Genomic DNA, 12,226 nt, shown 5'->3' on the forward strand with positions numbered 1-12,226 from the left:
TGGGTCAGACCAAGGGTCCATCAAGCCCAGCATCCTGTTTCCAACAGAGGCCAAACCAGGCCACGAGAACCTGGCAATTACCCAAACACTAAGAAGATCCCATGCCACTGATGCAATTAATAGCAGTGGCTATTCCCTAAGTAAATTTGATTAATAGCCGTTAATGGACTTCTCCTCCAAGAACTTATCCAATCCTTTTTTGAACCCAGTTACACTAACTGCACTAACCATATTTACGCATGAAGAAAGGGGCAGTCTTAGCATTCTGGGGCAGGGCCAAGAAGTATGCATGCAAGTTGCTATTTTATAAGAGACTTATGCGTGCACACTTGGCAACTTATTCACATAATTTTACACCTGCTAATTAACATTCACAATTGATATCAGATTTGTCTATTGTTTGTTTAATATTGGTTGGGTGGGAGGTCTGGGGGACCTGAGGGAATTTCAGAGTAAAGAACTAGGAGGATCTCGATGACCTGGAAGATGTTTTGGCAAAATAGTGATTCAAAAACCCCAGTAGCTGTGATCAACTTATCGCAAAGGAGGGGATAACAAGCAGCACACACTCGCTGACATTCCACACAGCAAAAGAGACTGACTACATACTGGTGCAACATTGGCTGCAGCTTTATTGCATGTAAACAAATGTACAGTAAAGACCTAAGGGCCCACACCCCAACAAAGGTCATTCTAACAAGTGCCCATTCGGCAGGCAGTAGGTCACCTCAAGACCTGCGCCCTTCTAGTCTACTGCGTACTGTGGCCAACTGGCCTTGAGAGCAGTCATCCCCCAGTGGATCGTATAATGGCATAAAAACATACAATACACCGAAACCCCCTACCAGCTCGGGTGCCATGGCCATAGGGCTCGAGTAGTCAGCTTCCCCAGAACCCTCCCCACACAATTGCTGTGGCCTATGGGCAAACCTCTGAATGGACCCCCTTAAGGTATTCAAGAAAAGGTCTTGATCCATGTTCCATAGGTGCACCTCGTCCCTGCAAATAAGGTTCTCACATACAATGCAGAGCATATCATGCCTTATATGATGACCCCCCATGGCACTCAGTGAGGTTGCCAATTTGCTTATTAAGCATCTGCATCCAAGAACTGGTGATGAGGGATAATTTCAGACTACATGACCCTCATAAAGGGCATTAAGGATGAACTAAGTGCAGTGTTATTCCTCATGTCTATGAGAAGCCAGCCAGGAATGTCCATCAGATCATTCCCCCCGCACCCCCTGGTGAACGATGAACACCTCTGGTGCGGAGGATCTGACCAGTTGGTGCTGCAGAAGGGGGATGAGCTGGTCCCAATGTATTCCTCTTCTGTCCAGCCATCACACCTTCACGTCACAAGCTGGACAACCCAAGTGCGTGCCCAGAGCACCCTTCCATGTATGATTCTCAGCCCAAAACACTGCTACCCACACATAGTTGTTGAAACCCACACATAGTTGATGAAACCCTAAAATGACACAAACAGTTAACACAATCCATCATATGAGTGTTCCCTCCAACCAGTCCACCCCCTACCATGAAGTAACAGGCTAGGGTGTGCAATGGCCTGGGGCACCATTCTCCTGCCCAATATAAGATAGATATGCGGAGGAATGCCACTGTATGGTGGTGCCAGAGAGAAAGGCCAGGAAAGGCCATACGGCAGGATACAAGCTAGAATAGGCATAAAGGCCTTAAGGCAAGGCTAAGAGCAAGAAGGCCAGAGTCCACAAGGTAGGCAAGAAACAAGAAGGCCTGAAGGCACAAAGGCAAGGCAAGGAGCAAGAAGGCCCAAGAACCACAAGACAAGACAAGGTTCAGGCAGAATGGCTAGGATATAGAGCCAAATATGACTGCATAAGAAGACAGGGAGCTTCTAGCAAGGCAGGGTTACATAGGCCTGGATCTGGGGTATGGCAAGAGCAGGAAGACTGGTAGTGAGGCTTACTTAAGGCCTCTACTGGTAGGGAGGCATCATTGCAGGAGTCTAGAAGGTAGGTTGAGGCTTTGTAGCAGGTGTCATCTTAACACAGTATCTACCTTCATGCAGATTAAGATGGTGATTTCTTCATTGTCCAATTTGATCTCTCAGCTGCCTTCAATACTGTTGATCACTATCTCCTGATCCAGCACCTATAGAGCTCTGCATAGATGGCACTTCCCTAAAGTGGTTTGAATCATTCTTTGCTAACAGAACACAATTGTTTATGTGGGCAAACAAAACAGTTTTGTCCTAGAGAGCTCACCTGTAGAATACCTCAGGGCTCAGTCTACTCCACTATATTTTTTCAAAATCTACAGCTGAGGGATACCATTGCAGTTATATTTGGTGTATACAAGTTTGCCCTCCAGACAGGATTGCTGTTGTGTTTTGTTGAATGATTTTGACCACCTTATGTTTCTTCTCCTCTTCACTCAACAGACCAACTCACAACTTGTCACTACTGTTTCTAATTTTGAATTAATTTACCTCCTGAAGCAGGCAATTGCCAAAATATGATCTTGTTTGGTTTTAATTGAATTGATTAATGTTTTTATATTTTGATGCTTATTAAATATGTTTTTGATCACAAATATGTTTACTGTTGTACTTATTATTATTATTATTTATTTGAATGTTTTATACCCCATCATTCCATGTGAGAATCTCTAGTTCACAATGGTGTACTTATCTGATAGTATGCTTGTGATTACCTAAGACAGAAATTTTTTTGTATTGTTCAGTCCCTGTTATTTACCCCTCTACTATTTGTGGTGCACCACTCTGTTTTTGATTGGTTCTTGTGGTCACTGGCCTTTGTTTTTTTTGTTCCTTCAATATTGGGTGCCACCTATTTACAGATGACATCCAATTCTGCATCAAAATGGGACCTAGCCAAACTTCATCCATACCAATCTCGATAACTATTTTATTGCAGTAGTCCAACGGCTTAGCAACCGCATAATCGAAACTCCTCTAGCTCAGCCACCAAGGTCACTCCCTACAATTGCTTCCCTTGCTAGCAGGTACCATCTTATATCCCAAGGAGTCAGTACAAAGGCTAGGGGGCCAACTTAAACAAAACCTCACAATGCAATTCAATATCTCAAAAGTAGTAAGGTCCTCCTTAATGTATCTGCATCAGATCCACCAACTACATAATTTCCTTTATAAACATGATCTTGCTACTGCAATCCATGCATTAATCCAACCAAACCAATTACTGTAAGTCCCTGCACAACTGCATCTTATAGTACAGTCTGAAGTGCCTGTAGCTCTTACAAAGTACTGCCATAAGAATTTTGGTAGGTGCAAAAGCAACCAAAGTTTTGTAGGTGCAAAAGCAACCAATCATATGAAGCCTGTTCTCCATCAAAATTACTGGGAGTAGAAAGCAGGATAAAATTTAAAATTCTCTGCTTTGTCTTCAAATGCTTGAATAAACAGCCCCTTAAATACCTGTCTCAACTCCTTTCCCCTTACACACCCTAAAGGGAATTCTGGCTTACCAAAATAAATTATTTTCTCTGCTCTGCTGATCACTGCCAGATTGTCTTTCACAAGACTCTGTGTTTTCAGCTGTTATGCACCCAAAATTTGGAATAAAGTACCATTACCCCTACACCTGGAGCCATGCTACCACAAGTTAAGGGGGGGGGGGGGAAGCTAAGGCATGGCTTTTTAGCCAAGCCTTCCCCTAAGACCCATATCATTGGCCCAACTTCCTGAACTCCTGATTCAGGGACTCTGTACAACAGGGAGACAACTGGGTCTAGAAATTATTCACAAATGGGTTCTCCTATGCTGGACCCAATTTCAAATTCTGATTTGACACTAAGTTATGCTGTTACCTCTGTTCATTTACATTTCTTGTAATCTGCCTTGAGATCAAATTTGGGAAAATGTGGACTATCAAATGTTTATAAATAAATGCATAATAAATAAAACAATCTCTGTATTTTATACACATATATACTGTTGCGGTACCGGTCACAAGCCTTGCGACCAGGCCCTTACCTCTCGCCACCCAGCGGTATCCGCAGAAGAGTCGGGGCTGTAAGGGCTCCTCAGAGGTTCAGCAGCAAGACGCACAGCCTACGGGCCTGGATCGGGCCTTCTCCCAGCGGCGTCTCCATGAGGGAGACACCGCCGAGCCTCCCGAGCTGACTCCTCCCCCTCTAGGCACCCGCACGTGCGGGGAAGTCCAATTTAAAGGGCTTTTCCCGCCGGACCGCAGCAAGTCCCCTCTGATGATGTCAGACGCCGGCTAAGATATAAGCCGGTGTCTGCAGCCTTCCTGTGCCTTGCAACGAGGTTCCCTTCGTGACTACCTGCTGCTGCGTCTTGATCCTGTTCCAGCTCTTGGTCCTTGGACTCCTGATTCCACTGCAGTTGTCTGGCTCCTGATCCTGCTCCCGGCTTCCAGTCCTGTCTTCGCTCCCGATACCTTGCTCCTGCTCCCGAGTCTCCTGCCTTACGTTCCTTCCTCCTGCGACCCTCGGCTGGACTTCCTGGCTCCTACTTCGGCTTGTTCCTGGTTTCTTCTTATTGCTGCCTGCCTCGACCTCGGACTGTTCTTCATTCCCACGTTTGATCTCCTAAGTCCCAGCGGTCTGGGATCTCACGAGCTCCTCTCGGGGGGTCCTCAGACTTCCAGGGTGAAGTCTCTTCTGGTCCCAGTGATCTTCTAAGTCCCAGCGACTTGGGACCTCATGAGCTCCTCTCGGGGGGGTCCGCAGGCTTCCAGGGTGAAGACTTCAGATCTCCGTGACACCTGTCTCCACCCGCCGGTCTCCTTCCTCTCAGCAGAGCATCGTTCCACCTCACTCTGCAAAGACCGGCCCAAGGGTCCACAGCTACCCACAACATATACTTTAGAAAATTCAGTCCCTTGTGAATACTACTTTCACCTATTTTGCTCTCATAGCCAAGTGATCTAAGCAAATAACATAGTCTACTGTGTCTAACACCATGCTCAGGTCAACAAGAACAAGAATCTTATGCTTTCCTGATCCTTCCAAAAATTATCAAAAACAATTGATAAAATTGATTTTGTGCTGCGACAGATTGGCAGCCTTGCAGCACATTGTTATGTTCAATCTGTTGAAGAACTGCTTTCTACCACCCTGTATGAATATGGGATGGTTTCTTAAGAAGGGATCCAACTGCGGCTACTTGGAGAGCCTGAGAGACAGTGTCACCTTGTAAGGAAGTATTTATTATTGAACTGAAAATCTCAACCTTGTTTCTCTGTTTAAACACTTCAGAATTGAGGGGCATGAATCTAAGGCTGAGGTAGCTGGGTGTATTGTTTTTAGAATGCCACCTACCTCCTTAAAACTCTGTTCCCTAAATTCAAAAGACAATGACTTTAACATTGACTCTTTCTTTCAAACATAGCTCTTCTTCGGTGTAAGCTGCTAGGTCCAGTTTCCTCCAGTTGTATTCTCTCCTCTATATCCTAGAAAAGGCCTTGAAGATGAGATCACTCTAGTTTCCAGGAGAAAAACATTTCTAGCTCCTTTCTCCCTTCTAACCTGGGATAAACCTTTTTCTCTCCTTATCCTGAGGAAAGACTCTTCTTGCTTCACTCCCCTAATGAAGTCTCACTCTTTGAAGCATATTCTTCCATATCCTAAGGAAGATCTAACACCTTACACAGAAGAGTCTGTGAACTCTCCCTCCTGGCAGAAACCATCTACTGTTCATCCAGCAGGGTGCACTGGATTGTACCACTCCCTGTTCTAGGAGCTGGTTTTGACTTTAGTAAAGACTGACATAAAACTTGAAGGAACTATAGATTGACAGCACTCATTAGCAAGCAATAACATGGTTGAAAATCACTGATAGCTAATAGCATAGACAGTACAATTTTCAATTATGGGCTTTCTTAGCAATAAAAGAGCAGCAATCCTAGGGAGATGAGCTGGAAAGCTATTACCAGAAATACTTGTAGTCTGGTTCACTGAGTCTCATGTTTGGCATATGGCCATATCAGGCTATAACTTGTTAAGGAAAGACCAAAAGGACAGAAAAGGGGGAGCACTAACTCTTTATATCAAAAATAATATTCAAGCAACTGAACTGCAAGGAATGTGGGGTAGAGAAGAAGCATTATGGGCTGTCCTAAAAAAAATATGATGATGCGGCCATTTTTACTGGAGTGGTTTACTTTACAGGGCTCTAACTCAAGAGAGATCTGGTTGAAGACATACAAAAGGTGGGAAAGAAGGGAGAAGTGTTGATTGTTGGAGATTTTAATCTGTTGGACATAGACTGGAGAATCCCTTCTGTGGAATTTACCAGAAGTAGAGAGATAGTGGATACCCTTCAAGCGGCTCTGTTCAAACAAATGGTAATAGAACCCACGAAACAGAGAGTTATACACAACTTAGTGCTCACTAATGTCTTTAATGGCTGGGTGGGTGCCCACCTCAGCACCAGTGATCATCAAATGGTATGGTTTAATATCGCAAATAGGATACAGAGAGGTCACACAAAGACCCAAGTTTTGAATTTTAAAAATACAGACTTTGTCAAAATGGGGATGTAACTGGCTTGGATAGAACTAGAAGGCTAGAAGAAAATAAGAGAAGTGGAACAACAGTGGGACAAACTAAAAGGAGCAATTACAAAAGCAACAAATCTATATGTGAGAAAAGTATACAAAAGTAAAAGAAATAAGAAACCAATCTGGTTCTTAAAGGACATGTCTGATAGCAACGTTCAGGAAATATAAAGGATCCCAAAAAGAGGAACACAGGGAAGAATATCTGGTGAAACTGAGGAAGATGAAGAAAGAAATCAAGAAAGCAAAAAGTCAGGCGGAACAAAGGAATGCCAAAAAGGTAAAGCGAGGTAACAAAATATTTTTCAGATACATCAGAGAAAGGAGAAAAGTCCGAAGTGGTATAGTGAAACTGAAAGGTAACAAAGATCAATGTGTGGAGAAAGATGAATAATTGGCTGAAATATTAAACAAATACTTCAGTTTGGTGTTCACTAAAGAATACCCTGGAGAAGGACCGTTGCAAGTTGACAAGACTGTGGATGGGGGGTAAAGAAGTCCAATTACAGAAGAGAATGTATAGGAAAACTAAAAGTGGACAAGGCCATGGGGCTGGATGAGATACAGCTCAGGATACTGAGAGAGTTCAGCGATGTGCTAGCGGGTCTGCTGTGTGACCTGTTCAATAGATCCCTGGTAATGGCACTGGTGCCACAACATTGGAGAAGAGCGGTGGTGGTCTCGCTTCACAAGAGTGGGAGCAGAGAGGAGGCTGGAAACTACAGGCCGGTTAGCCTCACTCGGTGGTGGTAAAATTAATGGAGACTCTGCTAAAGGAAAGCGTAATGAACTATTTACAATCCACTAGGTTGCTCAACCTGAGGCAGCATGTATTCACCAGGGGAAGTTCCTGTCAGACAAATCTGATCGATTTTTTTGATTGGGTGACTAGAGAATTGGATCAGGGAAGAATGCTGGATGTGATATACTTGGATTTTAGTAAAGCTTTTGATATGGTCCCACATAGGACCGTATCAATTAATAGCCATTCTACTGCTATTAATTGCATCAGTAGCATGGGATCTTCTTAGTCTTTGTGTAATTGCCAGGTTCTTGTGGCCTGGTTTGGCCTCTGTTGGAAACAGGATGCTGGGCTTGATGGACCCTTGGTCTGACCCAGCATGGCAATTTCTTATGTTCTTATGTTCTTAGGAGATTTGTGAGCAAAATGAGAAACTTGTGAGTGGGTGCCAAGACAGTAGTGTGGATTGCAAATTGGTTGACTGACAGGAGACAGTGTGTAATGGTAAATGGAACCTATTTTGAAGAAAGAACAATGTTAAGTGGAATACCACAGGGATTGGTTTTGGGACAGGTTCTGTTCAATATCTTTGTGAGTGACCTGGCAGAAGGGATAGAAGATAAAATTTGTCTATTTGCAGATGATACTAAGATCTGCAACAGAGTGGACATGACTGAAGTAGAGAGAATGAAAAGTAATTTAAGAACATAAGAAATTGCCATGCTGGGTCAGACCAAGGGTCTATCAAGCCCAGCATCCTGTTTCCAATAGAGGCCAAACCAGGCCACAAGAACCTAGCAATTACCCAAACACCAAGATCCCATGCTACTGATGCAATTAATAGCTGTGGCTATTCCCTAAGTAAACTTGATTAATAGCAGCTAATGGCTTCTCCTCCAAGAACTTATCCAAACCTTTTTTGAACCCAGCCACACTAACTGCACTAACCACATCCTCTGGCAACAAATTCCAGAGCTTAATTGTGCGTTGAGTGAAAAAGAATTTTCTCCAATTAGTCTTAAATGTGCTACTTGCTAACTTCATGGAATGCCCCCTATTCCTTCTATTATCCGAAAGTGTAAATAACTGATTCACATCTACTCATTCAAGACCTCTCATGATCTTAAAGACCTCTATCAATGTCAAGAAGTACAAAGTCATGCATCTGGGGTGCAGCAATGCAGAAGAGCTGTATGTGGTGGGCAGTGAAAGACTAATGCGTGCTGACTAGTGTGTTAGTGCCTGGTGATCTGAAGGCAGCGAAGCAATGTGACAAGGCAATAACTAAAGCCAGAAGAATGCTGGGCTGCATAAAGAGATGAATAGCCAGTAAGAAAAAGAGGTGATAATGTCCTTGTACAGATCCTTGGTGGAGTTCTATGTTCTCCAAGTGAGAAGATATAGGTGGTCCAAAGAAGAGTGACCAAATTGGGGAGGGGTCAGCATTGGAAGACTTATGAGGAGAGGCTGAAGGATCAGAATATGTATACCCTGGAAGACAGGAGGTGCATGGGAGATATGATACAGACCTTCAGATACCTGAAAGGTTTTAATAATGCACAATTATCAAACCTTTTCCATTGCAAAGAAATCAATAGAATTGGAGGTAAAGAAATGAAATGCCAGGGAGGACGACTCAGAACCAATGTCAGGAAATATTTCTTCAAGGAGAGGATAGTGAATGTCTGGAATGCCCTTCTGGAGGAGGTGGTGAAGACAAAAACAGTGAAGGAATTCAAAGGGGCATGGAATAAACAATGTGGATAGGCTAGAGGATGGAATAAAAAAAAAAAGAGTGCATGGCGTAACTGGGGGTAACTTGCTGGTATGGCAGTTGCTACCCTTAACAAATAACAGTATCAAGGCTTAATGCAACTCCATCATTTATTTATTTATTTACTTTAAAACTTTTATATACCGACATTCATTTGCATATGACATCAGTTTACATATAACAGGATTAATAAAAAAACATAATTTAGAAAGGGAAAAATAAGTTACATGTAACAGGGAGGTGAAGGGAATGAAGAGGAAGTATAAAGGGTCCAGAGGAGAGGGCAGTTAGATTAAAATAAAATAACTATTTACAAGATTCTGTATAGCAACTACCTTCAAGAAATTAACTAAATGTAAAATAGGTTGGAGTCCGAAGTTTCTTTGGGGGGGTGGGAAGGGGGAGGGGGGAGGAAGCTTTTTAAGGAGTGGGTGGTGATGGGGTGTTATTCTGTATATGCCCTTTTAAATAGCCAAGTTTTTAGGGGTTTTTTGAAGGTTTTTGTGCAGACTTCTTGGCGTAGTTCGGGTGGCATTGAGTTCCATAAAGTAGGTCCTGCTATGGAGAAGGCTTGATCTTTAGTGGAGATATGGTGAGTAAGTTTGTAGGAGGGTAAAGATAGGACTCCTTTGTAGGCAGCTCTTGTTGGTCTGTTGGAAGTATGAAAGTGCAGGGTGCCATTAAGCCAATGAACATTCTGGTCATGTAGCCTTTTGTGGATGATTTGTGGATGATTTGCAAGCTCCTCCAACTAAAGCCACGCGACTCACCTCGACCAAAGACCGAGCTTTCTCGACAGCAGGACCAACTATTTGGAATAACATCCCTTCAGACCTTAGGCTGGAACCATGCCTCCCAACATTTAGGAAAAAACCTAAGACATGGCTTTTCCGCCAAGCCTTCTCAGATCCCCCGGATACACACTAGATGACCTAATTCCCTTCATGAGCGATGGAACCTTGTACCTCTAATTTCATTAAGCACTAGCCCGCTTACCCTATTGTATTATATTACTAGTTTTCTACCATCCTAGGCCTCTCTTTCCAGCTGATTAAGCCTCCAAGTTCACCCTCCTTGTTGAATGTAACTTTGTTGCCTCCGTTCATATGTTTATTTCTGTTTCAGTTTTTACCCTGTTCGATGTAAACCGATCTGATATGGTTATTACCATGAAGGTCGGTATAGAAAAGTGTCAAATAAATAAATAAATAGATAGATAGATAGATAGATAGATAAATAAATAAATGATTGAGAGGGTCTTGTGAAGTATTCTGGCAGGGATTGCGGACCCTTCTCCTGCTTCGACCCTGGACTGGATTCGGATCCCGCTGGTATACTGAACATTGGACTGGACTTGGATTTTTCTTCTATTTTCATCCTCAGACTGTCACGACCTGCTGGAGGCGCCAGCCGTCTGGAACCCACGACCTGCAGTCCAATGTTCAGTATACCAGCGGGATCCGAATCCAGTCCAGGGTCGAAGCAGGAGAAGGGTCCGCAGCCATACCAGGGTCGAGGCAGGAGAAGGGTCCAAATCCGTACCGGGGTCAAGCCAAAGAAGAATCCAGAACCAAACCAGGAACCAGCCAGGAGAATACACGAACACCAGTCCAAAGTCAGCAGCCAAGAATCAGTCCACGGAGCAAGGAAGAAGACAGGAAGAAGAAACAAGAACCAGGAGCCAGGAACACACTCAAGGCAGGAACCTTAATACCAAGGCAAGGATTGACTGCACAGCCCTTGCCTTAAGTACAGGAAGCAGGAGGAGGAGCTTCAGGAGGAGCCATGACACTTCCTGTCATGGCCCCTTTAAGAAATCTTCTTAGCCGCGCGCGTGGCCCTAAGGACTGAGGGGGAGGAGCTGAATCGCCGCGGAGCCATGCTGCAGAGTCAGCGATGGCGGCGGCTGAAGAAAAAGGAGAGGAAGCTGCCTGCCCAAGCAGGCATCCGCAGGCCACCCCGGCGATCCGGGTAAGCTACCCTCACTGTCCTTGCTTCCTCTGGGGTTGCCTCATTCGTGGCCGACCGTGGCCGGCGGCCATGACACCCGGTCCCGGCCGTGGCCCGCCGCGGCCGACGCTGCTAACACTCAGTGCAGCAGATACTAGGATAAACCTACTGGGCAGACTGGGTGGATCATTTGGTCCTTTTCTGCCATCACTTCTATGTATCTATGTTTAGCATGCACGTTTATTTTAGTAAAAGAAATACAAGTAGTGTATTTTGAGATGTGTGTAAGAAATCTCCAAGATATTTTTCTTCTCTTCTGTGAAAAACTGACAGCATTTGCCGTTTGATATCTTGCAGTTCTAGAAGCATAAAGGAAAAAAAAAATACAATATGCTTCCCACGTTCTTCTTGGTACTATACACAAAACAAACCTAGTCAGATGAAATTTTCTAAGGTTTGATAAAATTCAAAGAAAATACTGCTATGTAGCCTCTGGAAGGCATTACAAAGGCACTGTATCAGCAGCACTATCCATTAGCTACAGATCAGATTGTTATGGCCAACACACTGTGTGCGACCTTTAGAAGTACCATGCAAATGCTCAATTACTGTGAATAATGCTGAACCAAATGAAATGATACAAAAACAACTGTACAAAGCATAAAAACCTGACTCAGAAAGACTGAATTGCTCCAGATCTCTAACGTTCCCATAGCCATTATGGAAGAGGGTGGTGCACATGGAGGAAAGGGGAATAATTGGCATGAATCATCACGGTCTCAGGGGAAGGAAAACCCTGACAGACCGCACTTGTTTAATCTTTTCAGAAATGCTTACAGAAAACTCGATATTGGAAATAACTGCCAAAGAGGTTCAGGATTTGAATGCCCGATGAAAAATCGATTTGCATAGCAGAGATTTTTTTTTTTAATAACATTTGTAGAGGGTAAGGAAATGACTGAAAAGGAAGCACCAGTAGGTCTTAGTTAATAGCAAATATTACAATTAGTATAAGATGACAAGTTGTGTCCCAAGGGTTGGTTTTCAGATCAGTGTTATTTAACATTTTATCAATAATCTGGAGGAATGAATAAGTAGCAGTATTGCACTTTTGTATATGATACCAAACTGTCACATTTAAAATACCCTGTGGGGTTTTACTGATTTTTTTTGGCAGGCCATACATTCTCAATGCAAGCAGACAGAAAA

This window comes from Rhinatrema bivittatum, chromosome 1 (genome assembly GCF_901001135.1).
Source record: "Rhinatrema bivittatum chromosome 1, aRhiBiv1.1, whole genome shotgun sequence".
In the NCBI taxonomy this organism is placed as follows: Eukaryota; Metazoa; Chordata; class Amphibia; order Gymnophiona; family Rhinatrematidae; genus Rhinatrema; species Rhinatrema bivittatum.